We start from the raw sequence: 24,280 nt of genomic DNA on the forward strand, positions 1-24,280 counted from the left end.
CTTGTTGTGACGCAATTCTCCAGGTAAATATTCCGTTAATATTAACATCGCAGGAGTCGGTCATCGTTGTCAACCAGGACATGACGGATTTTCCACCTTGATTCATGAATGATAATAATTTTTCTTCCTCGAGCATCGATGGAACTATCGCTGGCATCCACAAGGTAAATTTTTCAAGGACAACTTTACCAACATTAGCGGCATCCGCACTAGCTTCTCGCCAGATGGCTTTGTTACTGCCAGCAGCGTCTCGAACGAAAGTTATCGTGTGTTTTGCTCCGTAAATAACTTTTCGGAAATGCCTGCAAAATCCAAAAATGTGAGATAGCGGAATTGCACAGGAAAATCTTCGTTCATTTCCCTTTAACATAGCTCTTCTCGTGGCAAATCCAAGATTGTAATTGTCATTGGTATTAATTATCATGCTTTCGACGTCAGCATTTTCGGCGGCGTTAGTATTTTTTTTCGGTTGTCTGATGGTATACTGGACATGATCAGCGAAATCAGAATTATCCTTGGCGAACATCATGCTAGGGCCAGCTGACCTGGTAAAATCATCCGAGTATCTCGCTAGGCCTATAATCGTCGTTGCTATATCAACGTTGTCCGTAATTGATTCGATCTCTCTTCCATCGATCATGTAAGTGGCGCTCTTGAATAAAGCCATGATGCCGTTATTGACAAATCCGACTTTAAAATGTTCGCCAAAGTTGGTATCGTTTGTCCTAATAATTCTCCCAACAACCTCGATATATGCCTCAGATGGAAGAAAATATCTTGTTGTATCGTGGACTTGAATTTCCAAGCGATTATTTGTATTTGGGTCAACTGCATCGTACGAGAAATACTGGAAATCTCGCACGGATGTATCTCTGCCTACAGGCTCGTCCATGTCAAACACTTCATTTGACACTTGTGCGAACATTTATTATTAAGAATATCATCTAAAACGAAGACCGCTACCTGAAATGAAGCTTGTATTTGCTAGATTTGTCTTAGCAATTTCCTTTGCTAGATTTGTGTTAGCGACTTCCTGCGCTAAATTTGTCTTAGCGACTTCCTGCGCTAAATTTGTCTTAGCGACTTCCTGCGCTAGATCATTTATTTTTTTATTTGCTGCGTCGTTTATGGCTTTACTGATTTCGGGCGGCATTTCTCTGGTGATAGGCAATTTGACGGGTTGTTTTTTGCGCATTAAATTTAATATTTTACTTTTGACAACATTGAAGCCCTTGCTGGCCAAATTACCGATACCAGAAACGGCAGTCTCGCCGATCTTTCCTATTGCTTTTAACCCGAGCTGTTTGATCATGGGTCCAATTTTAGGTATTATTCGCGTAAAAAGACTTCCAATAATATCGCCGAATCCATTGCCGTGGATATATCTATATACGGGCAATCTAGAGTTTACTACGCGAACCTGTTTGGGTCTGCGCTGATGTTTGTGAACAATCATGTTATTTCAATTGTGTTGTTTTAATCGATGAGTTCATCGACAAGTTCCTTGTAAATGTGAGAGTCGATGACACCACCGCGGAATAATCGCTGACAAATATCTGAGGCTTCGTTGATTATTTCGCGAGAGTTATTTCCGGCTCGTTTTCCTCCGATTAATACCTCAAGGCGAGATACATCGTTGACAACACTGTCAGGGCAAACAGTATATCCGCTTCCTGTCTTTGATTTTGATGGTTCGCTAAACCACTCCGTTAACACGTCCTTCTCTTCCTTTTCTTTTTCTTTTTGTTTTACTTTTTCCATAAATTTTAAATATTCGTCATCACGTTTGTAAGGAGGTTTTTTACTAGCAAAATATATCCATTCGATATATTTGCTTTTTTCAAGAGGTTTTCCACGAACACTGGGGTTAAAATATTTATCCCTATCATCATAATCCGCGGCGATATCTACTAATTTTTCTCCCCTTGCGATTTGTTCATGCACATCACGGGTAAAAACAATTCCGATAGCTTTATGAAGATTTTCATAGTCGGACTTCGCAGTTTCTTTCTCTTGTTGAGTTGATTTTTGCGATATCCCCGAAGATTTTTTTTCCTCCTTCCTTGCATTTGCGTAGTCCAGAAAATCACTGTAAATAAAGCTTGTTTTCTTCGCCTCAAGTAAATTATATTTGGCTCGAAATAAATTATTATACCAAACATACCGCGATTTAATTTTTTTCAATCCGTCTTCCGTTAAAAACATCTTTCTATTGTCAAAGGAATCTTCGGCAAATATAGCAAATATTTTAGTATCTTTGCCAAAAAGGTCAAATTGTTCTTGCAATGTTTTCCAACCATTCTCGGTAAATTTTTTTTTTATTATATCTCGAGGTTGAATATCTTTATCTTCCTCTTTTTTTTCTTCTTCTTCTTCCTCTTGCTCTTGTTCTTCTTCTTGCGCTTGTTCTTCTTCTTGCGCTTGTTCTTGCCGTAATTTTTGATCTTCATCTAATTCTTCAGGAATTTGCCCCGTCCTCAATTCTGCTTGTGCTCGTGCTTGTGCTTGTGCTTGTTCTTGTTGTGCTTGTGCTTGTGCTTGTGCTTGTGCTCGTCCTCGTGCTTGTGCTCGTGCTTGTGCTTGTGTTTGTGTTTGTACTATTCGCTCCGGCAATAATCGAGTGTGTTGCTCGATATCTCTCGTCATAGGAATAAGACCGCGCTTCCTAAGTTCCTTATCTTCCTTTTTATCGCCGTATGCGACTTGCTCGATTGCTCCAGTGACTGGACTCAACAACTTTGACGATATCTCAGTAATTCCATATTGCGAGTCTTCGTAATCACGAACTTTTTTCTTAAATAATTGTTTTGCCGGGATAAGTTTCTTTACTGCCGCTAATTCTTCTCGCGCTAATTTGGCAGAATGAAGCTCTCCAACTCTACTAGCTTTCCGACTCATATTATTTTCAACTATATTGTTTTAATGCGAGGTAAAATTAGGATCAGCAGCCAAATCTTCGCAAACTTCGTCGATGGAATAAATTTCTCCTACCCCCCCCCCAAAATTGCTGTCCAAAATCAATGATTTTTGCACACAAAAATTGCAATCGGTGACGAATTTACGCAAATTATTTTTCGTGGGAAGGCTTATTTTTGAAATCTGAGGCTTCTACGGAGAAAGTTTGCGTAGAAAGCTTTATTTTGGTCTGGGGGTCTGGTCTGTAGAACTCCCCTGCTGCTCACGGATCAATACTATCGCCTAGGAACAAATTAGATGAGGTAGATGTCTATCTTCGAATCCGTCTGACAACAACTAGTATTTAGATTTATGGGAAGGGGTATGGAAGGGAATTTCTTTTTTAAACAGTCCATAAATAAATAGATTTTTGTGTATGTACATGCTTAACAGTAATATGTTTGAGGTCCAATTAATAGGCCTAATGTGGGAATGACAGACCTGCATAAAATGGCACTTGATTATCTTTTGTGAATGAGAGAATTCAGATGCCATGAAACGCCACAAAATGGCAGTAAATTACAAGAAAATCGTTGACGAGCAGAGCTCCGCACCGAATCCTGCTGGAGGAGCTCACAGCGTTCCCCCAAACCACCTAGCTAGTTCCCCTCCCGAGAACCCTCTTCCTGCTTCGGTCATTCGGGTCTCGTATTCTGGCCGTTTTGGCCATCATCTTCGCTCTGGACGCCTATATAACACTGCCTTCAGGCGCAAGTTACCCATAATACGCAACTGCGCAGATTTCAGCGAACCGTTGGATTGACTGAGGAACTGAGAATGAAAAAACAAAATAGTTCCATGCATTCGCAGCTTCTCGGTTAAGCCCTATTCGGAACGTCAGCTAATGACAGCTATCGGCATAAATTCGATATATCTTCCATGGGATTGGCCTCCAAACTACGAATGATTTATACGCTCTCTATCGTTTGAAACATGTTCGAAAAGTCTAGATCTTTCTCACATACAGACACAAGCGTCTGAAATAAAAGAACAACAACAAAACAAATAACGAAATACGTGTTCATGACTTATATATATATATATATATATATATATATATATATATATATATATATATATATATATATATATATATATATATATATTACGGTTTTCTGCCATATGATTTTCTCGGCCTTTATAGTTCATTCCATTTTCAACTGCATTTATGACGCAAATCAGAAAGAATATCAATATGCTGTCTACGCCGTCTTACCAACAATAGCTTTGTGTTGTTGTTGTTGGTGTTCTTGTTGTGGGGTGTAACGCCATTTTTCAGCACAAGATAGGCTATACATTATGGCCAGTATTAATGGTGGATGAAGAACCATGGAAAACCCCGGAAAGAACCACCGACCCACGAGAAGCTACTGGCAAGCTTTCTCACATGCCCACATAGGCCGAACCCGAAACTCGAATCCACGCAGACAGAGGTGAGATGGTAGTGATCCGTAATGGTGAGCACTTCTGACCACTCGACCACTCGTCTTTATGTTGAGGATCGCATAAAAAAAATAGCAATGAATTAGAAGGATCATAAAGGATCAACACTAAGCCCTTTATTTTTTAAAATCTTTTTAAAGTTTGAACTTTTTAAACATGAAACTTTAAGCTCATGCTCAAAGTCCAGAAGATATGCATGAAATACAGATTAAAAACGACGTATTTGAAATTGTTCATGCTAGAAGCGGAGATAAAGTTGAAATTGTTCTGAAAGTTCTAAAAGTATGTCAGCATTGTAGTCAAAGTTATTTTGTTTTAAAAGAACAAGCAAACAAACAAAAATCATAGGAATTTTCGAACTTTAACATTGTGCTTTGTGCTAATCTGCTTAGAAAATACCGAATACGATATATCATCTCTTTGACTGCACAAGTGAACTCAAAATAAGGATTCTGATTGGTTAGATGCTGATGATGACTTAATAAGAAAATCATGTATAATCAGACTCCATTGTCGAATACAGCTGTCACGATATTCAACCCATCCTATGATGAAGGCAGGATACGCTTCGTTCCATAGCTTCGGACACCTCAACTTTGACAAAACTGAGACACAACTTTTATTAATTTTGCGGAACGTTTCTAGCAGCCGGACAGCAACTTCCTAGAAAACCCATCCGTCTGAGACAATGTTGTCTCTTTGGACACGTACTGTCGCTGACACAAGGGTCTCCTAGCGGTGTTCCATCCAGACAAATTCCAAGAAAATTCAGTGATACATCTGAAAAATAAAGAAAAGTTTTCCGTTGCAACTTTGCACATTACACTAAATATGACAACTGAAAACAGTGGTTACGAAATCAAATCCGCATCCGCATCAAATCCTCATCTAAAATGAAAATCGGTAGACGTTGCACGAAAAAGGTTTCGTGGTATTTTTTTATTTCTGATATTAAGCTGTGACGTCGACTCCAACTTGCAATATTTTCAGATATCAGAGATATAAGAAAAGAAATTTAAGCACTAAACACTGGAAACTGAAAGAAGCGGCCATTTTAACAATAGTCTGCATGTCGAGCTTATGACTAAATCATTGTTGTAATACGCGTGACTTGTTCACGTGGTCAAAATTCCAATTACAGTTCATCCCAATTATGAAGAAAATCCATCAAGGACTAGGCGATTATAAAATACAAACAATTTAAAAATCTTTGACCAAAACCTTGACGTAAACTTTCTGTAACCGTAACCTTGAGGTAATTGAGCGTACGGCATAATTAATTATTTTAGCTTGATATTGATTCATTTCAAGTAGGCCAAGAATTCAATCAAATGTATTAGCATATATTAGCAAATCAAGACAAAAAGAATAACTTTAGCCCGAACCTTATCGCACATTTTCTCACTGTGACCTTGTCACAAAGGTCAGAGGTGCAAGCACACGTGTCACACAAAGTGTTTAGGACATATAAGTAAATAAAGCCAATTTTAACCAAAACGTTAACGCAGAACTTTGATGACTGGGTTTTAATCAATGGGGTAAGTGAGCGTGTTGTATAAGAACTAACTGACCTTCATTACGGTAGTTAATCCCATCTATGAAGCTAATCTAACAAGGAGTTTAGGAAATATGAGCAAATAAAAACTTTAGCCAAAACCATAAGAAACTGTTGATGACAAAGGCGACGACAGAAAAGGGAATGGTTTTAATCATCTTCCAATAAAGATGGCTGAAAGAAAAGGGAAAAAACCCACTTCTACAGTATCTTTCTGCATATCCACAAATATAACCAAAATAGAATTGGATAATGAGGAAAAATCGGACAAGTGCTCATCCTGTGATAGCGGTGTTGTAATCATGTGTTCAGTAGGTATATACGTACGTGGATACTTGTGTGATACTTTAGATAAGGAGGCAGAGACCGATAGAGATTATTCTACACATTTAGTTTCTACATGCATTGTATGTACTCGCTTATAAGACGAGTCCAACTGTACACTTCGCAGACCTAGATCTGCCGTCGCATAATATGCCGGCAGGTCTGCGTCTGTGGAGTTTGTTAGGAGCATTCAGTAGAAGAGAAGAAAAGAACTCAGTCCCTGCTCTGCATGCCCACTATGTTACGGCATATCAGGATTTTTGTTGTTTACAGTCTGCCTCGACTTATGAGATAGTATAGACGGTATGTAAGACATTTTACTGAATATGGTTTGTGTGCGCATGGAGAGAGAGAGAGAGAGAGAGAGAGAGAGACTTACCAGAAAAACAAACGCACGTTTCCAGTAATATTCCAAGGAAAATGATATATCTCAGAATCATGTTTCAGCGTCGAATGATCGACCAGTATAAAGCACATCAAGTATACCTTCCTGATGGCATTGGCCTCGTGTCAAAGGAATAAAGACAGCGTGCATAACTTATAAGCATGTATATGTGTTTGTCATTGTGTCTGGACAAATGTCCAATATGATGAATGAATCTCGTCTATTAGGCAATCAGTTGTAACAATCTGATAAATCGGTTCTCCATTGTCCTACGTGAAGATCTGACAACAACGGCATAGGAGTCAAGTTCTGGTGACTGTGTATTACAATAATAGCTAATTGTATCAGCCAGTCAGACGAAATCTTATATCTTCGCGTTTGGGAGTCTGATCAGTAGAGTTGAAAAGCATCAACGTGTGCCGAATGCTTTGATTGACTTTCAGATTTCTGAAAGATGCATTTCCATTGGCAAATTCAATGGTCACAGAACATGACCCCTAAGCGGCCGCTGTCAGATCTTCACGTAGGACAGCGGAGATCTGATTTTAGTAAGACTGTCAATTATAATGTGTGGCCTAAGAAAATAACCAATACAAATGTCTCCGGGTTTAACATTACACTTATTACTTTTGAAATTAACCAAACTAATAAGTTTTAGATGGTTCCAGAGCCGATTAATATGAATCAATGGTTGATCTAGTGGATGGAAAGAGGGAAAGCACGGAAAGAGAAAAAGGTAATATTTTGCTCAAAGGTTTGGCAACGAAATAAACTCATGTTCTGTTCGAGGAACGAAATTCACCCGCCCATCGGGCTCAGATTTGTACCCTAGAATTTACGAAAGGCCTATCTGCAATCACTAAGTAACCGGATACAACGAACGACTTCATGTGTACGTTGATATAATATAACTTACTATGAAGCGCCGCAGCGAACAAATGCTGGTCCAATCAGAATGCTGCCGTTGAAATTTTAATGCCATATGTCCAGAATTCCAATTTCACGTGTTGTATCAAAAGTGCTTGTCCTTAAAGTTCCATTTTCTAGGTTGAGATTTTAAATTGTATCTGTTGAATTCAACAGCAGTGGTTGAAAGTTATATTTTATATGTCGATGTTTTTGATTGTGTCGTTTGAATTACACGGCGGGGGTTGAAATTTCAATGTCATACGTCGAGAATTCCTAATTTACATATTGGTTTAAAGAGCTTATGTTGAATGTTCCATTTCATATGTTGAGTATTTAGATTTTATCTGTGGAATTACACAGCGTTGGTTGAAAATTATATGTCCAATATCGAGATTTTAGATTGTATCTGAATTACAAGGCGGTCGTCGAAATTTTAATGTCATATATCGAGAGTTTCAATTTTAACATATTGAATCACATTAATTGTGCTGAAAGTTCTATTTCGTATGTTGAGTTTTTAGATTGTATCTGTTGAATTACACAGCGGTGATTGGACATTTTATTGTACTTGTCAACATTTTTATTTTTATATGATGAAATGACGTGTTGGTGTTACATGTAACATTACACAGTGTCCATTTTAACAATTCAAAATAATATCGAGTATTAAGATACGTCATTCGTATATTCAAATATGAGGCACCATTACATTGCATGCATTTACAGTTTGAAAGTTACCATTCACAGGTCGAGAATTACTATGAATTTCTTCGCTTGAGGTCGCTCTGATGAAATGACTGCGTTATTTGTATACAAGGAGGCTGCTTCTCGTTGCTGTGAAATTCAACAGATGAAATCAAAATACTCGCCATATGAAATGGAACTTTCAATCACAAACAGTTGCATACAACGTGTGAATTAGGGAGTCTCGACATGTGATATTGGAATTTCAACCATCGCTGTGTAATTCAAAATATACGCTGTAAAACGTCGACATAGAAAAAAGAACTTTAAACCACCACTGTATAATTCAACATATAAAATATAAAATCTCGATCTAGAAAATGGACCTTTAAGGACGTGCAATTTGATCCAATACATGATATTGGATTTCTCGACATACGACACCGAAATCTGAACAGCAACTTTCTCATTTGGCCAGCTTTTGTCCGCTACGGTGTCTCATAACTTATATCTCAGATGTGAAATTGTCCAAGAGAAGTCTTTGTGATAATTTCTTGAAATGCAGAAAGTACTTGCTAGTTTCAGGAAATGGCGTAGTTTTCTCTATTTTTGTTTCATTGTCCACGAAATGGGTAGTCTTGTGTATTAATCTCACAATCTATATCTGTGTTGTCTTTTCCATGAAATATGCAGTCTTGTATATTAATCTCATAATCTTTATCTGTGTTGTCTTTTCCACGAAATGGGCAGTCTTGTGTATTATTCTCACAATCTTTATCTCTGTTGTCTTTTCCACGAAATGGGCAGTCTTGTGTATTGTTCTAACAATCTATATCTGTGTTGTCTTTTCCATGAAATGTGCAGTCTTGTATATTAATCTCACGATCTATATATGTGTTGTCTTATCCACGAAATGGGCTGTCTTGTATATTAATCTCACAATCTATCTTGTGTTGTCTTTTCCACGAAATGGACAGTCTTGTGTATTAATCTTTACAATCTATATATGTGTTACCATTTCCAAGAAATGGGCAGTCCTGTGTAATGCCACATTTCGACTGCATTTAGGAATGAGTATGTTAGAATTTAAGAAGCAATTTTCCTAAAAAGAGAAAACAGTGAAGTAAACTGTTACTTAATCATATTCTAAATGGTATTATCCCCAACGACAAATTTTGTTTGCATTAATTAAAAAAAACTCTTGCTTAGTATAATAAAATCAACTAGATGTGAATAATTTCGATAAATGATAAAAATAAAGCCCAAAATCATGTCCTCTTGGCTCAACATTTTGCAGATTACAATCGCCAACTTGACCCTGTAGTACAAATATAATTTTGCAGTGTTTGCTAGAACATAAACACTCAGAAAAATAACATACACTTTAGGATATTTTCTATCAATTAGTTTTTATTTGCTCTCGATGTGTTGATTAGACGTGGGGGAAAATGAACATTGCATTGTATTTTATTGTATTGTCTACTTCTTTATTAGAGTTACATTGACTTGTTGAGCTAGTGGTTAACTAACGTATCCACATATCCACACCAAGTTAGAATTATTTAAACTGGAATAGAAGACGTTGGATTCTCATAAAAGAACTTGAAGTAGGAATAAGTTGATTTTGTAAAATTCATGGAATTATGCATGGTGGACATTGCACAATGCCAATATTTACCTCCACGAAAAGGAAGCTAAGTATGACACGTAGATGCAACCTTTTCATCCTCACTTTATTTTGGTGCTGTTATGATGTGGAATATTCTCTCCAATAAGAACTTTTTGTCATTTTCTGATTTTCATTGTATATACGCTTTAGCTGCATGAATGAAAAACAAATGTTTATTATTTCACATGACATAAAGCTGTGAATTAAAGTTCTTCACAACACCTGTATATTTCACGAACTGGACAAAGGTCAGTTTCCACATTTTATGAATTGGGCATTTACTTCGTTCACTCTTGAAATATGAAAGCCATGTGCATATATATATCCTTTGTAATTCACATAATTTTTTAAGACATGCTGCAATGAATAATTGTTACAAGTAACATAACAAACAACAGCAAGAGTACAAGAGCATCAATGTATAATTGTTTTATGCAAAAAGAAATCACACACACAACAAAATATATATATATATATATATATATATATATATATATATATATATATATATATATATATATATATATATATATATATATATGGTAGGCATAAATGTCATGATTATAACTCAAAACGTTCTTGAGTGCGACAAGTCACGACGACCCATTATATGTTATAGCGCTTTCGCACGATCTACGAGATTATTTCCGGACGTGGTCGCATGGTGTGAATTTGTCCCAATTTCGTGGCTGCATAGCCCTTGGGAAGGTGATAAAACTGTGACAGGTGACCCAGAACTATGGCTGCACGTATATTAAGTGTTACATACATGGCCCATGATTAACCTTACCTGCTCAAGACGTTATGAATATGAATTAACGATTCGGAAGTCGTACTCTACGAAAAGCAAGCCCCACATGTCTTTAGAGGAATCACGGTTTAAATTCAGCCAGCAAATGAAATGCACAATATTATGTTTGCATGCATATATTTTAATTCTTTCAGTGATTTCCAAATTGCCTGCCATTGAAAATTTTTATATCAATATAAATTTTTAAATTTTTGTAAGCAGTTAAAATATCGAACAGTCTACACCATATCCATGCATGAATTGTCAATTTCAAATGTGTACTTGGTATATTCAATATTGAAAGAAATGGCAGTGTACCTATATGAGAAAACTCGCTGATTGTGATAAAGTCTCCACGTCCGATGTTAATCTAAATGACACCATCATGGAATTACTTAGAATGACGATACATGCACCATTCACATAAATGGAGCTCAGGTTCATGGTTGAAAATAATACAAAGCAGATGAAAAATTCATGGTTGTGAATACTTTTTCCCTACGACTATGGCAAAATCTAAATATTTTGTTTTTGTAAAATTATACAAAACAATATGTATACAACTTTAAGATAAAAGAGAGGGGGGGGTGGGGGGTGGTTGGGGAGGGTGGAGAATTATGCGCTTCTTTACGTGTTCCAGTGAATATGATGTTTTATGAACTAGTAAATATCATATTGGCAGGCAAAAAGCAAAGGTTAATGATTCACAAACCTTCATATTTACCTAAAGAGGTGTGTGTGTGTGTGTGTGATTTGGATTTTTAACAGATCAGCCAGTCCTAACACTAACCTCTTAATGCTGAGCGCCAAGCGAGGCGTCTGTCAGTACCATTTTTTTAAAAAGTCTTTGATATGACTCGACCGGGTATCGAACCCACTACTTCCCGCATCCGAGGCGGACGCTCAAACCACTAGGCCACCGGAGGGGTCCTAAAATATAGGAAAAAAATTGTTTTAATACATGATTCAGTGTGGCAATTTGAAATTTAACTTGTTCTAGCATAGTGAAAATTTCATATCAACTTCATTACCACCCCACCCCAATCCCCAAACAAGAAATACGTAATGATGTTATGACAGAGCAGTATTACAGAGTATCACAAATCACATAACACTGTGTAAGAATAGCGCCTCTCTTGGAAATTATACTATCACCTAACAAGTTCATAAAGTTATTCACACGACAATGTAAGCTTAAACAACAATTACTGTCTTCACACAGGCTTCAAAAAGACTCAGCAGATCCAACCGGAAGCAGTCACTGTCTTATTATGAAAAGTAAAATAATTAAACCACTAAGTGGTTCTAACAATTACGTTCCGTTGTTTTTTTAAAGCGGAAAGCAAACAAATAAAAAAACGTAAACGTCCTCGTACCGCATATTTATTTCGTTACCGATAAGCCTACGTTGTAACACTAAATTGTTACATTAATTTTTTATATAAAATGTCTTTTTTTGCTCATGTGGTGATGTGATTTTGATTTTTAACGTAGCTTTAACACATTTTTCAGTCATGTCGCTACGATGTCTGCAATGTAGCAGTTTATGGTGATGTCTAGCACTGGGGTATGGCATCATGCAGCAGACATGAAGCATGATGTCCCACCCAGTCACATTATCCTGACACCAGGCTGACCAGTTCTAACACTAACCTCTTAATGCTGATCGCCAAGCGAGGCAGCTGTTAGTACCATTTTTGTAAGTCTTTGGTATGACTCGACCGGGGTTCGAACACACGACCTCCGAGGCGGACGCTCAAAACACTTGGCCACCGGAGCGGTCTCTTTGCTCATGTGATTGTCGCATCAATAAATTTACCACATCTGATCACTTATAAGTCAAGCCCAACTGTAAACTGCACAGACCCAGATCTGCCGTCGCATAATGCATCGACAGCTCTCGGTATATGCAGTTTGTAAGGAGTAATCTAAAAACAAATAACATAGACCCAGATATGCAGGCACGTTCTGCGAGGGCAGATCAGGGTATATGTTGGTTGCAGTTTGACTCGATTTATAAGCGAAGATGTAGCAACTGTTTCTCAGGACTTAAAATTTGTATGAATCCTGCCAACCTCAGCTGAAGAACAGTTAGCGAAAAATGTTAAATGTGCTGTTGTAAAGGCTGTACTTCATGCCGCTATACCAGATCATACAAACATGTAAGCTGGTACGGAAAGAAACATCCATTTATGCATCTCAGACTTGCGAATGTTTCAACTTTTCATGTCATTAGTAATTTCTCTGATCCTTTGCCATCCTTCCTCAAGAATCTTTCTGTAAAATAATAAGCCCATTTTAAAAACAAAACGAACGGCATAAGTATACATGCCTAAAACGGCAGACGAGCGCAAGTGTGTGTGTGTGTGTGTGTGTGTGTGTGTGTGTGTGATTTGGATTATTAACATAGCTTTTACAATTTTTCAGTCATATCGCTACAATGTCTGCAGTGTGGCAGTTTATAGTGATGTCTATCACCGGTGCATCATGCCGCAGACACGTAGCATGATGTCCCACCCAGTCACATTATCCTGACACCAGGCCGACCAGTCCTTTAACCTTTAATGCTAAGCACCAAGCGAGGCAGCTGTTTGTACCATTTTTATAAGTCTTTGGTATGACTCGCCCTGGGTTCGAACACGCGATATACCTAGGCTGACGCTCTAACCACTAGGTCATCGGGGCGGTCACGTAAATGTGTATGTCTGCTATATATTTTGTAACATTTTAGTATACATCTTCAAAACCTCAGCCCTTAATGCGAGGCTTTGCCATGTTCCTGCCCACAAAGTCTAATCCATACGGTTGCATTTTTCCAATTTCACACAAATTTTAATCCCCAGGGTTGGATTGTTCCATTTTCATACAAATGCGCTTGCTTTATTATATCTCTATCATTTCTAATCGGATGAAAGCATTGGGTAAAAAGGATGGCAGATCACCGGTACCAAAGTAGCTATTGAAAGACCTAGTATTCCTTCATTACACAGGGGATTAAAAGCTTTGTAGTTTACAACACTGGATTAGACAAGACCATACAGGACCAGTTAACAGAAAGATTGTATATTTATAAACTGTAAAATTGCATATGTTCGTAGCATGCTTAACAGCACCTTCTAAGAAACCAACCTGCTCAACAAAAGCATTTATAGTAAGTAGTAAAGTAAAGTAATAAAGCAAATAAATAGGTTCCCATTTAAAAAAAAAACAAAACAACAAAAATGAAAAACCTAGAGAATTCTATACTTAATGACATTTACGATAAAAGCTGAAAATTAAGTAGCTTATTATATTTATCTGATATATTCATTTATCAAAGTTTTTATCGTTTAGTCATTTTTAAATAGTAAAGACTAGATCATTCTGACGACAAATACGGTTAAGTAAGGACTGGATAATTCGGAAGATAAATACGATAATAGTAAAGACTAGATACTTCTGAAGACGAATTCGACAATAGTACCATTAGTGCTGGCTGCCGTTAAATGCGATATCTTAAGCAATGCAACTTTTGTCAAGAGAGCAACGCTTCTTTGAAGATGCGCACTTAACTACTAGAGACCACCAACTCACTTGCTTATCCCAGTCAAGAGACATTGCCTGTATTACTGAACAGTCTGATGGACACTGTCCATTCCAACTCAGTCTCGGTCTAATTATGGTTCTAAATTATATTTTAAAGAAACGAGTTTACATATATTAAATCTCAATATTTGTGAGGTAGACATACAATTAGTCTAATTCAAGCATGCTGTCTTTGATAATCGTTAGACTGACGTTCTATGGTAATGCGGAACATTTCCTAATGATAATACTAATGATCCCTCAGTGTCCATCAGTGGTTTCCATTTGGAACGGGAAGACAGTACAGAAAGTAAGCGGCCTACTTCTGTATATTTGCACACACACACACACACACACACACACACACACTAAATATAAATAAGACAGGGTATAGAGTCATCTGATCATCTTAACTAGAAACGATTAAATATTTCTCTGTCTGTCTGCCTGTCTGTCTCTCTCCCTCTCTGAATTTCATATCGTCTTGGAATAAGAGATTTGAAAATAAATACAGCTTCTAATAACCAGGTCAGAACTTTTGATAATGGGCTATCTCATTACTGATTCAATGAATAACCATGTCAATAAATGGAATGATATTGTACAAAGATATCAGCTCATTCGAATAATACAAGTTTTCTCCTATAGTCAATGACAGGGCCGGATGTGGATAAAAATGAGTGGGGGGGGGGGCAAAGAGGTCCTTATTAACCCACTACCCCGCCCCCATCCTACCCCAACCAACCAAATGAGTAAGAAACAAGTGGAACGTTTCTTCGAGTCTGTTTTCATTAAACATTATTCCCTTGAAAGGCTTCAAATGAAAGAGCTTTAGAGTAGTTTGCCCCTGGGCCAAACTTGGGTTTCCGCGGCACAAACCCTCTCGCCTACTTGTTGACGCTCCCCCTAAACAATATTTCTGGATCCGCCAACGATAATAATCATATATATTCTTCGCACCTAAATTTATAATTCAGACATTCGTTCCAACATTTTATGTTTCTGACCACAATTCTGTCCGTGCCACAAAAAGCAAATTATGGAAACCACTCAAAAAGACCCATATCACTATAAACTATAGATTCTGTAATCTGTTTCATTAGGATACTTTTCTGACCGACTTACAACAAAGTAAATGGTAACTTACTTTCGAAATCCGAATCTTGATGTACATCTTTGGACGTAACTAGTTCTTGTTATCCCAAATCGACATGCTCAGTTTAAATGCAAAAAGCGAAAATGATACAGTAGCCTGATTGGCTTAGTTCTGAACTAAGGGAAGCATTGAAATTATGTAATGTCTACCACAACTGATAACATATAAAAAATAACACAGATATTTCGGTTAAAAAAATTAATCGCTAGAGCTGAAAGTGGTAGTTTTTAAGATTAATTGATAATAAATGTGACTGCTGAAAATTATGAAAATTTTTCTTAACTCTAATTTAAGTACACAAGTTTAGGATTTCTCTTTGGAATTAAAAACCAGATGACATACTAATAAGAAATAACAGATATATTGAAATACGATGTACATACCTTATTTAACTTCAATACTTGGAGAACATTCTTCCATGTACATATATGTTCAAGATTTTATTTATATTTCATTGAACATTTATGGTACCTAAACAAGAAGACAAGATGAAAGCTCGCTAAAAAATACTCAAACTATCAGTTCGCTTCACAAATGCAAATATTGTTATGGGAATCTTTCCAGCTAATCTGAAATTAGCGAAGAGAATATGAAGAGTTCGCTTCCTGATTATAAGAGAAAGCATTTACAAAGATCAAGTACAGTTGCAAGTGCAACGCAGAAATAACAATAATTTAAGGCATAGACGTTTTAACCACTAGTACATAAATGTTATAAGAAGGTTTCTTACTTTGAAAGTTTTGAAATGGTCCGACATTGATCAACGACTCGGAAGAATTTTGATGCCACTTCTACTACCAACAACATTGTAAACATGCAAAGAATTCTTCTAGAGGACGAAGACTTAGAGAATTACAACAATCGTGTGCAAGAAATGTTACATCAAGATTGGACTTCTTCGTGGCGTGTGGTGTGCGTGTTGGTGACTTAACACTTTCTGTTCAACTCTATACCTATATATACCCTGTGTACGAAGTATGATCATTTTCTAAAAAAAGATACACATGCCATGAATGACAAGTTAGAAAAGTACACTCAGAAACTGCCTTTGGAGCTGCGGGACCGGCAAAGTCGATGTGGACTATTTATGAACAGTATATACAGCCAAGACCTCATGACCACCCAAACGTTGTTTGAACACGAAATACAAATTGTGTTTAAAGTGTTGAGAATAGTGATGAAAGCAATTTGTAAACTTGTGTGTGAAGATGTTCGTCGAATTTTATCCACGCTTCAAACTTGCCAAGACGATAAAAGCTAGTTAATTACACCAACAGATTTATGACTGGAAAGATGTACGTGACTGGAAAAATCTTGGCTGTGATGCTTGGATAGAAACAAGTGGCTAACTATGTCAAAGGCATTGTTTGTCTCTAATTGAAGAAAAGAAGTTAACTTATAACCAATGTAATACTTGAACTTGAAATTAAAGACAATGTTTGAAAGAGTGGTAGAATAACCCAAAACAGAAAAGTACAGTCGTGTAAATAGAAAAGAATGAGCAAATAATGACATTCCAGGAGAAATTAGAGTCACTGAATTTTTTCAGAGACTATGAGAAGAAGACCAGAACGTGTAGATTGATTCATGGGACACACATAGATCGAGAACGATGTGTACTGCCTTGTTTGTAGGCAGCTGCAGTTGTCTTAATTTGTGCCACATTGATGCAAGTAGTGATTTGTGCCTTATGTGTTTTCGTGCTTTAATTCTTCGAAATGCAAATATGTTTTTGCTGTGGCTAAACTTTCAAAAACAAATATTAAACTTGTATCAAATGTGTAAATAGCTAGTATGATTGATTGTCATCGGATAATTGTCAACACTATACCTATGACTGTATCCCCCTCCGATTCCCCTGTTTTCAAATTGATTAACGAAAAGTTAGATTGTCAAAGATGGGAGACCTTGTATTTTAGCCATCCCTTTAATGTGTTGGTTGCTGAACCGAGAGGTTCACTGAGAACCGAAATTTTCAAACGTTTGATCGAAAACGAACCGCACTTCTGTAATCTTCAATAGCAACATATCGTATGGTGTTACAAATAGCACTAGACTCACACGTTACTTTAAGAAGGTCAAGGAGAAGCCATTTCGTTTGTAGAAGGCATTCCTCGCAAAGACGATGGGATCGTGTATTCTGACTTTTAAGTCAAACACATCGAACTATCTTCGATGAAATTTTCGTAGCGGACGAAAAATAAATTAAACTTTGGTCTATACGAAAAGACATCATCGTAATGCTAGCAACAATTTCATTACTCAAAATTTATAACAGCTAAGTAAAGAATATAGCTCCGCCAGTCGTAATGCCCATTAACTGGTCCTGTTTAAAACCCCGACAAATTTTAAGTGCATGAGTGAACCAAACCGTTCGGAACACGCTGGATGAATTGTGCGTAGGACTATGCCACTCAAACACCACATGAATATTAACTCATCAATTGTAAACCCACCACTCCCACTTAATTGATATTTTGTGGCAATGTTTTACACTACTGGTGTCAAGAGGGCGGTCCTGTCATGTACAAGACCCCTTTGGTGTCTCTCTGAAGAACAAAACAAAAACAACTTATAGAAACATGCAGCACTTCTTAGCTTTTCAATAGTATCCAACTTGACATCCTTTTAATCTCATCATCATGTCACATTGATTCATGCACTGTATGGCATATGTCGAGAAATGAATGCACAAGTCAGTGCCCTTGTTTAAGATCCAGTCTCAAACAGTTGTTACGATGGTTTACTTTGACAGCAGGTCAGCTAATTCAAGAGATCATTCGCATACCACAACAAATCAAACACTTGAAAAATACATTTTAGAAAACCCTCCGAGAAACATTGTCACAACCTGCAGATCAAAGAATCGATAGCCAACTCAACCTCTAAAAGCAAATCATTTTTTTTATCCTGGTCGAACCTGTTAGGAGATGTAATTATTGGCTCCCTTAAAGCGGGACTATAATAAGCATCCCCTCCCTCGCAAACCACCGGGAATCAACACAAACTGATAGCAATTTACGTGGGACTAACGACGCATTGAATTGTGGTAGCCAGCCGGATGAAGAACTCTGGAAGATATTCTGCCTTTGGATTTTCTGGCAGCGAACCGATCTTAATTGCTCGACAGTATGGGGTTTTCCATTTTCTAAGCGCCTTTTGATTATACTCTTTACAATCACTATTTTGACCGATTTTGAGTCACCGTCAAAAATATATCCATCAGGAAATGTATGTGATACTAAATTGAAATGAGCAGCTTCTGCTCGCGGACTGATGTTAACCTTTGGAAACATTATGTACACAAAATTCAAATCTGAATGTTAAGAAATAACGAAATTTGTAACTGGGACATTGGCATAATTAATACATGTGGCTAACACGTTATTGGTCGTTATGGACAGACCGATGTAACTAAAACTGGGCGAAACGAAATCAATAGTATATCCATTGCGTTTCAAAAACATGTCCGCTTCCGCTTCGCAACTCCTGCTTTGCGTTCCCTCCTTTTCCTCATCTGGACATTAGTAATTACTAATGTGATGGGTGCACACTAAAAACGTCTGATGAGTGCCTTGTAACCATTTGGCGAATAATTAAGCAGTACGGCGTGTAACCATCTTTAACCAGTTGCACGGGGCCAACTGGCAGTACGCTACTATAATTCAAGATTAATCAATCACTTTTGTCATTTGTCTCCGATCCTATTGAGAAAAAGGAAGAATGACAACAGTCTAACATTGTCAAGTTTGAAGTTGACGGAAGCCGTCAGTTTGATTGAGAGACCAGAGTACCTCCTAGAACAAACATAAGAAATGGCGTGTTACCCCAACCAAAGTCATGTCCGAAGATAGTTGACCTCATCACAGCAAAGAGGTTTGCAGGAGAAGTAATGGAGGGGGAAGTGGCAAAGATTAAGTTAACCTGATAGGAGCAGAGAAACGAATAGGTGCGTCATAGATACGGTACACTCGTGGCATCAATGATAACTGGATGAAGATCCAGGAAAAATTCTGAAAATTGGGCTTATGCAGATTATATTCATGAGAAGGAGACCAAAGACGTTTCAAGACATCGTTGAAGAAAATCGAACGAAAATGGGGGCAGATATATGAGACGGTGCTATACCAGGGAGGTAGAACCACTGAGAGAGAGAGAGGAGTAGAATAAACTAAAAGGTTCTTTTCAGGGCTACCCATATCTCTAGGAAAGAAAAATACTAATATGCAAAGAAAATTGTGTATACTGGTTTATGTATGTGTTTCACTATGTCTGTGTTGAAAATGAAACTTGAGATTCTCGTCCACCCTTTCTCTTGTGATGGTGTTTGTTTGTATATGAGTGTATAGCATAAACATTGCTTTATCCTTGTGCATGTGTGTATGTGAGTGTAAGGGTATAGTAATATGTCTATAAACATTGTCTTACCGTTATGTGTGAGTACGTGTTTGCATTATAACCCAATAAAACACTTTCGACCCAATACCGTCTCCCGCATTAAACCTATGGCGCCAATAAAAAATGTTTTTACCCTATAATTACTAATGCGTGCATTTTACAATGAAATAGAGATGGAATGAAAGCATTAGTGAACTTAATAACAAATAATAATAACAATAATAATTAGGAGAGAATTAGTTGAATCGTATCATTTTAAGCAGTTTTCGTCATATTATTACGTTCAATTAGTGATATATTAATATAATTTCCCAGATGTCTAACGTCGGTAGATTTCGTGAAATTTAGTAATGTAATAAATTTCAACATACCTGTCCAAAAAGAAGAGTTTTTATACTTATATCTAGCGACAAAAAACAGTGGCATTCTAATATATTGTCACTCTTCCTGTATCCAAATACTCCTTCTAGCTCAAACAGGATGACAAATTTCTAAATAATCTAGCTCCTGATGATTCTCTGATTCTTTATTGCCAATTTTGAATAAGCTTATCAAATAGCCGTCGTTTGATCAAAGAGAAGAACACTTTTGTGTTTCCAACAGCTTGATTTATCCATACTTTCCCCAGACCAAAACTATTTAATATATCCCAGACTAACGATGCCCAATATTGTTTCTATATCAGTAAGCATTATGTTATATATGACATATATTTATTTTATGTTATCTAAGGAGACAAGCTTATGCCAGTATTTCAGAATGTGGTAATACTTTTTGGTCTTTAAAGGTGTCCTCACCAATTCACCTTATGCGAAATCATGTTATTTTAACCGCAAATGAGTTTGCAAAATTTAAGTTGGCCTGTTCAACAGTATTTCCTTCAATGAATATACATACGTCTAATCCATTATAACTAAGATTTAGTAAAGTTAGTGTCAAAATGTGTATATGTTACCGCTGGGGGGAGCGCATTTTCAAGCTTATATCTATTTAAAATAATGCTTTTGAAGCTTATGCGTTAAAAGTTTTCTAAGCATGCATTAGAGAACCCCCATTGTAAAAGCAATTCCAAACATTACAAATTTATTAACATTTTCTTACATTAAATATACAATTGCAAATACTGTACTTTTATTCCGTACTTAAGTAATTTATACTATAAAATATCCCTTATATAGAATCAAACGCTTTAGCAAAGTCAACAAAAGCGCAAAACAGTTTTTACTTGCATGAATATAATGAGTTATCATTCCATGCAACGTAAAAATGTTATCAGCTGCGGACATTTTTTTCTTAAAGCCAGCCTGAGCTTCAACAAATACCGGATGATCTTATGCCCGACTTAAATGTCTGCTAATGAAAAGCTTAGTACGCAATTTATCCATGACACTCAACAGGGTGTTACCCCTATACTTTTCGATGTTATTTACATAACCTTTCTTACGAATACGTACAACTGACTATACTCTCTGAGGAAATGTCTGGAAAGCAACCAATACTTAAAAATATTTAAAACAGAGAAGATATTATTGGAGGCTATCATTACCATATACCCAACATATTTTATAAAATAAATTAACAGTTTCACTGCTTCTACCATTCGTTAACTTTTTAATTACTCTCTTCAATTCTCCCATCGAAATAGCAATATATAATTCATCAAACGAACTTTATTTAAGTCACCCTTTACATTAATCTGTATAGATATCTGTTATTCACTATATACGGTAAAACGTGAGTCATCCCCTCAAAAGTTGCCAATATTTCTTCAAATTTCACTTTACAAGTTTCCAGTAGTTTATTTGTTTGGCAATCTACAAATCATCCAGGACATTTTTTTTAAATATGTGCCTTGTAGGATGATCTTATCTTGACCAAACGTTTTCAATTTTTATCCTACTCATTTGTTTTGTATACATTTAAACAGTCATCAAAGTCATCGCTTTGTATTTACATTCAACATCAAACCAAACTGGACTCGAAATCGAATGTCTACGTTCACTGATATGCTCAGACATTTTGGGATTTCTATGTAATCCATTTGCTACTGAACAACTTACCTCTGAAAATCCTGTAATCGATTAATTTAAAGTTTTCTCATTATATTAATATTAGACATCGAAGCTCTCTATGATTAGTTAGCTGCATGAGTTATCAATTAATTTGTTAATGACATCAGGCTTCCAAATAAAAGTCAAAAAAACTAGAGCATTTCTCAAAAGTGCTTGTATAAAAAATAATTATTTACTTTCATACTAAATTTAAAGCACAATGACCAGAATGCACACTCGGTGGGCTTGCAAGAAAAGAATCAAACAAAGGCAACAGTTACAGATTACATAGTACACAATTGGCGTTACTTGTAGTGTTTACAAAAGTGAATTCACCTATATTTGAATACTGGCATGCTCAATCATTAGCTATTGTAAGGGACTGTTTCCTTACAGAGCTCTAAAAGTGCAAGACCCCATGCGTTTACTCTCGTGAGGCTAAATGCACAAAATGGTCGGGCTAAAATACTCGTCTGCTAAGAGTAGACCTGTAACATCTTTTCGTCTGCTACAAAGCCAGATATTGTCCTGATCCTAGCATTCAAGACCCTGCATAATAAATAGAGATTGCTTCCCAATATGTGATGTGATCTTTCAAAATAGGCTAGTATCTTTCAAGTCTTTGACGACTTTAGCTTTCAGTAGCAACATAAATATAGAAACATACCGTCTTCTATCGAACTACTAAAATGAAGTGATAATCACAGGGGCTCGTGTCATTGCTTACAATTTACCTGTCATACGTGTAAAATGACGTCCTATTTTTATTTATAACTTATTTTCAGTTGGAAAATGAAAAGGTAGTATTCAATTCAGCGCGTTGTTCTTGCATATTAAGCGGGAGCAATCACGGCTATGTCGAGCAGTAGCGTTGGAAAATGGTCTGGCATTCCTTAATGGTATTATGGTAAGCCAAACTTTGGATACGCATACAAATTCGGATGCCAGAGCTAAACATCGGTACCAAATGTATTACGCTACGCAAAACGTAGCTTGAAACAACAACGTTTATTCTTAAATGGGTCGCGCGAGAAAGAAAATAAGTGTCCTCCCATGCGGTTATTATATAGTACATGTATGACAGGTAAATTGCAAGCCCCTGTGGCAATAATCCCCCATATTTCCTCTCAGTAACGGACTTAACACAGGGTCTCCTGTGAGCGTGGCATTTGGAAATAAACTTTAAAACAAGTTTTATATGATATTGAACTTAAATTGTTCTTGCATTGCTTTAAAATTACGTTCTCTATGAAGATATATTTAAAACAATTAATAACGCTTGCTGACCCTGTGAGCGCGGGTACCGATTGGGCCAACTCGGTCCAATCGGCCTAAGTCCGGCCATAATTCTTCTTCACTATCTTTAATTCGATCCTTTGCAAACAGATTAAAACAGGCAATATACATTTCTGAAAGTTCATTTGTACAACACTCTGTTAAAAGATATTAATATTTTGAAATATTAGTTTAAATTCGTCTAGTTCTAATTTATTTAGGAATGTAATTTAGAGTCCTTGTACATTCAACGGAATGATTTGTAACATGGTGTTCTCTATTGTTTCCAAATGGATTCGCTTGTGTGATGTCTAACCGCCTTTTTTCAGTTGGCCTAAATGGAAACCTCGTATCTTACTCGTGTTGTAGCGATATGACTAAAAGTGTTAAAGCTACATTAAAAATCTCTCTCTCTCTCTCTCTCTCTCTCTCTCTCTCATACATACACGTCTCTTCTCTTCTTCGTTCCATTAGCAACTAGCTTAGTATCGAATCCGATACAGGCCAATTCATCGTTCTGCTTCGCCACCTTATAACTATTCCCTAATATTTTCCTCGCTTGAGAAATCTCCTTGGGATAATCCATATAAACCTTTACTGTTTTGTTACCAAACTTCTTAGCACTGATCAGGATCGGTTCTATGTGCTGATAGTCTCAAAATTCAACAATTATAGGACGATTATTTTCATTTATCGTTGCCAGCAGAATCACGAGACATTACCTCATTTTTGAACGATTCTAATTCTACAGCATAATTATAGCTGACCAAAGGGGAGATACTATTCTCTTCTGTAATTCTTCTCCTCTTCATTTTGTGCAGATTGACAATCTAGTTCTATTGATTTGACAGTCAGTTTTGCACGTTCCGCCATCTTAAATACTCAGTAATATAATATGGAGGGCCTACAAAATACAAGCGTCTTAGGTGTGGCTCTAAACCTTTCGGTTAATCTGGCAATAATGAACCTATGTTAATTTTATCAACCACATCTAAAAAAACATCGAAAAAATCATTATCCTTCATCTTTTCCAATATTGCAATCAATATACATGTAATGTCCTTCATAACTCAACAATCAGTTTTAATGAATATCATTCTTGTCAAACTGCCTTCATAAAGT

The 24,280-nt window shown here is 36.7% G+C and overlaps 1 long non-coding RNA gene across 1 annotated transcript; it reads right to left on the reverse strand.

Moving 5' to 3' along the window:
• Window positions 1-4,492: 4,492 nt before the first annotated feature.
• On the reverse strand, window positions 4,493-7,600 carry LOC149786404 (uncharacterized). The gene is made up of 2 exons (XR_016425200.1): window positions 6,657-7,600; window positions 4,493-5,178 (listed from the first exon to the last, which is right to left on the reverse strand). It is a non-coding gene; the product is annotated as an uncharacterized LOC149786404 (long non-coding RNA).
• Between the last annotated feature and the right edge of the window lie 16,680 nt (window positions 7,601-24,280).

This window comes from Sinohyriopsis cumingii, chromosome 12 (assembly GCF_028554795.1).
Source record: "Sinohyriopsis cumingii isolate HCF-2022 chromosome 12, ASM2855479v2, whole genome shotgun sequence".
Classification (NCBI taxonomy): domain Eukaryota; kingdom Metazoa; phylum Mollusca; class Bivalvia; order Unionida; family Unionidae; genus Sinohyriopsis; species Sinohyriopsis cumingii.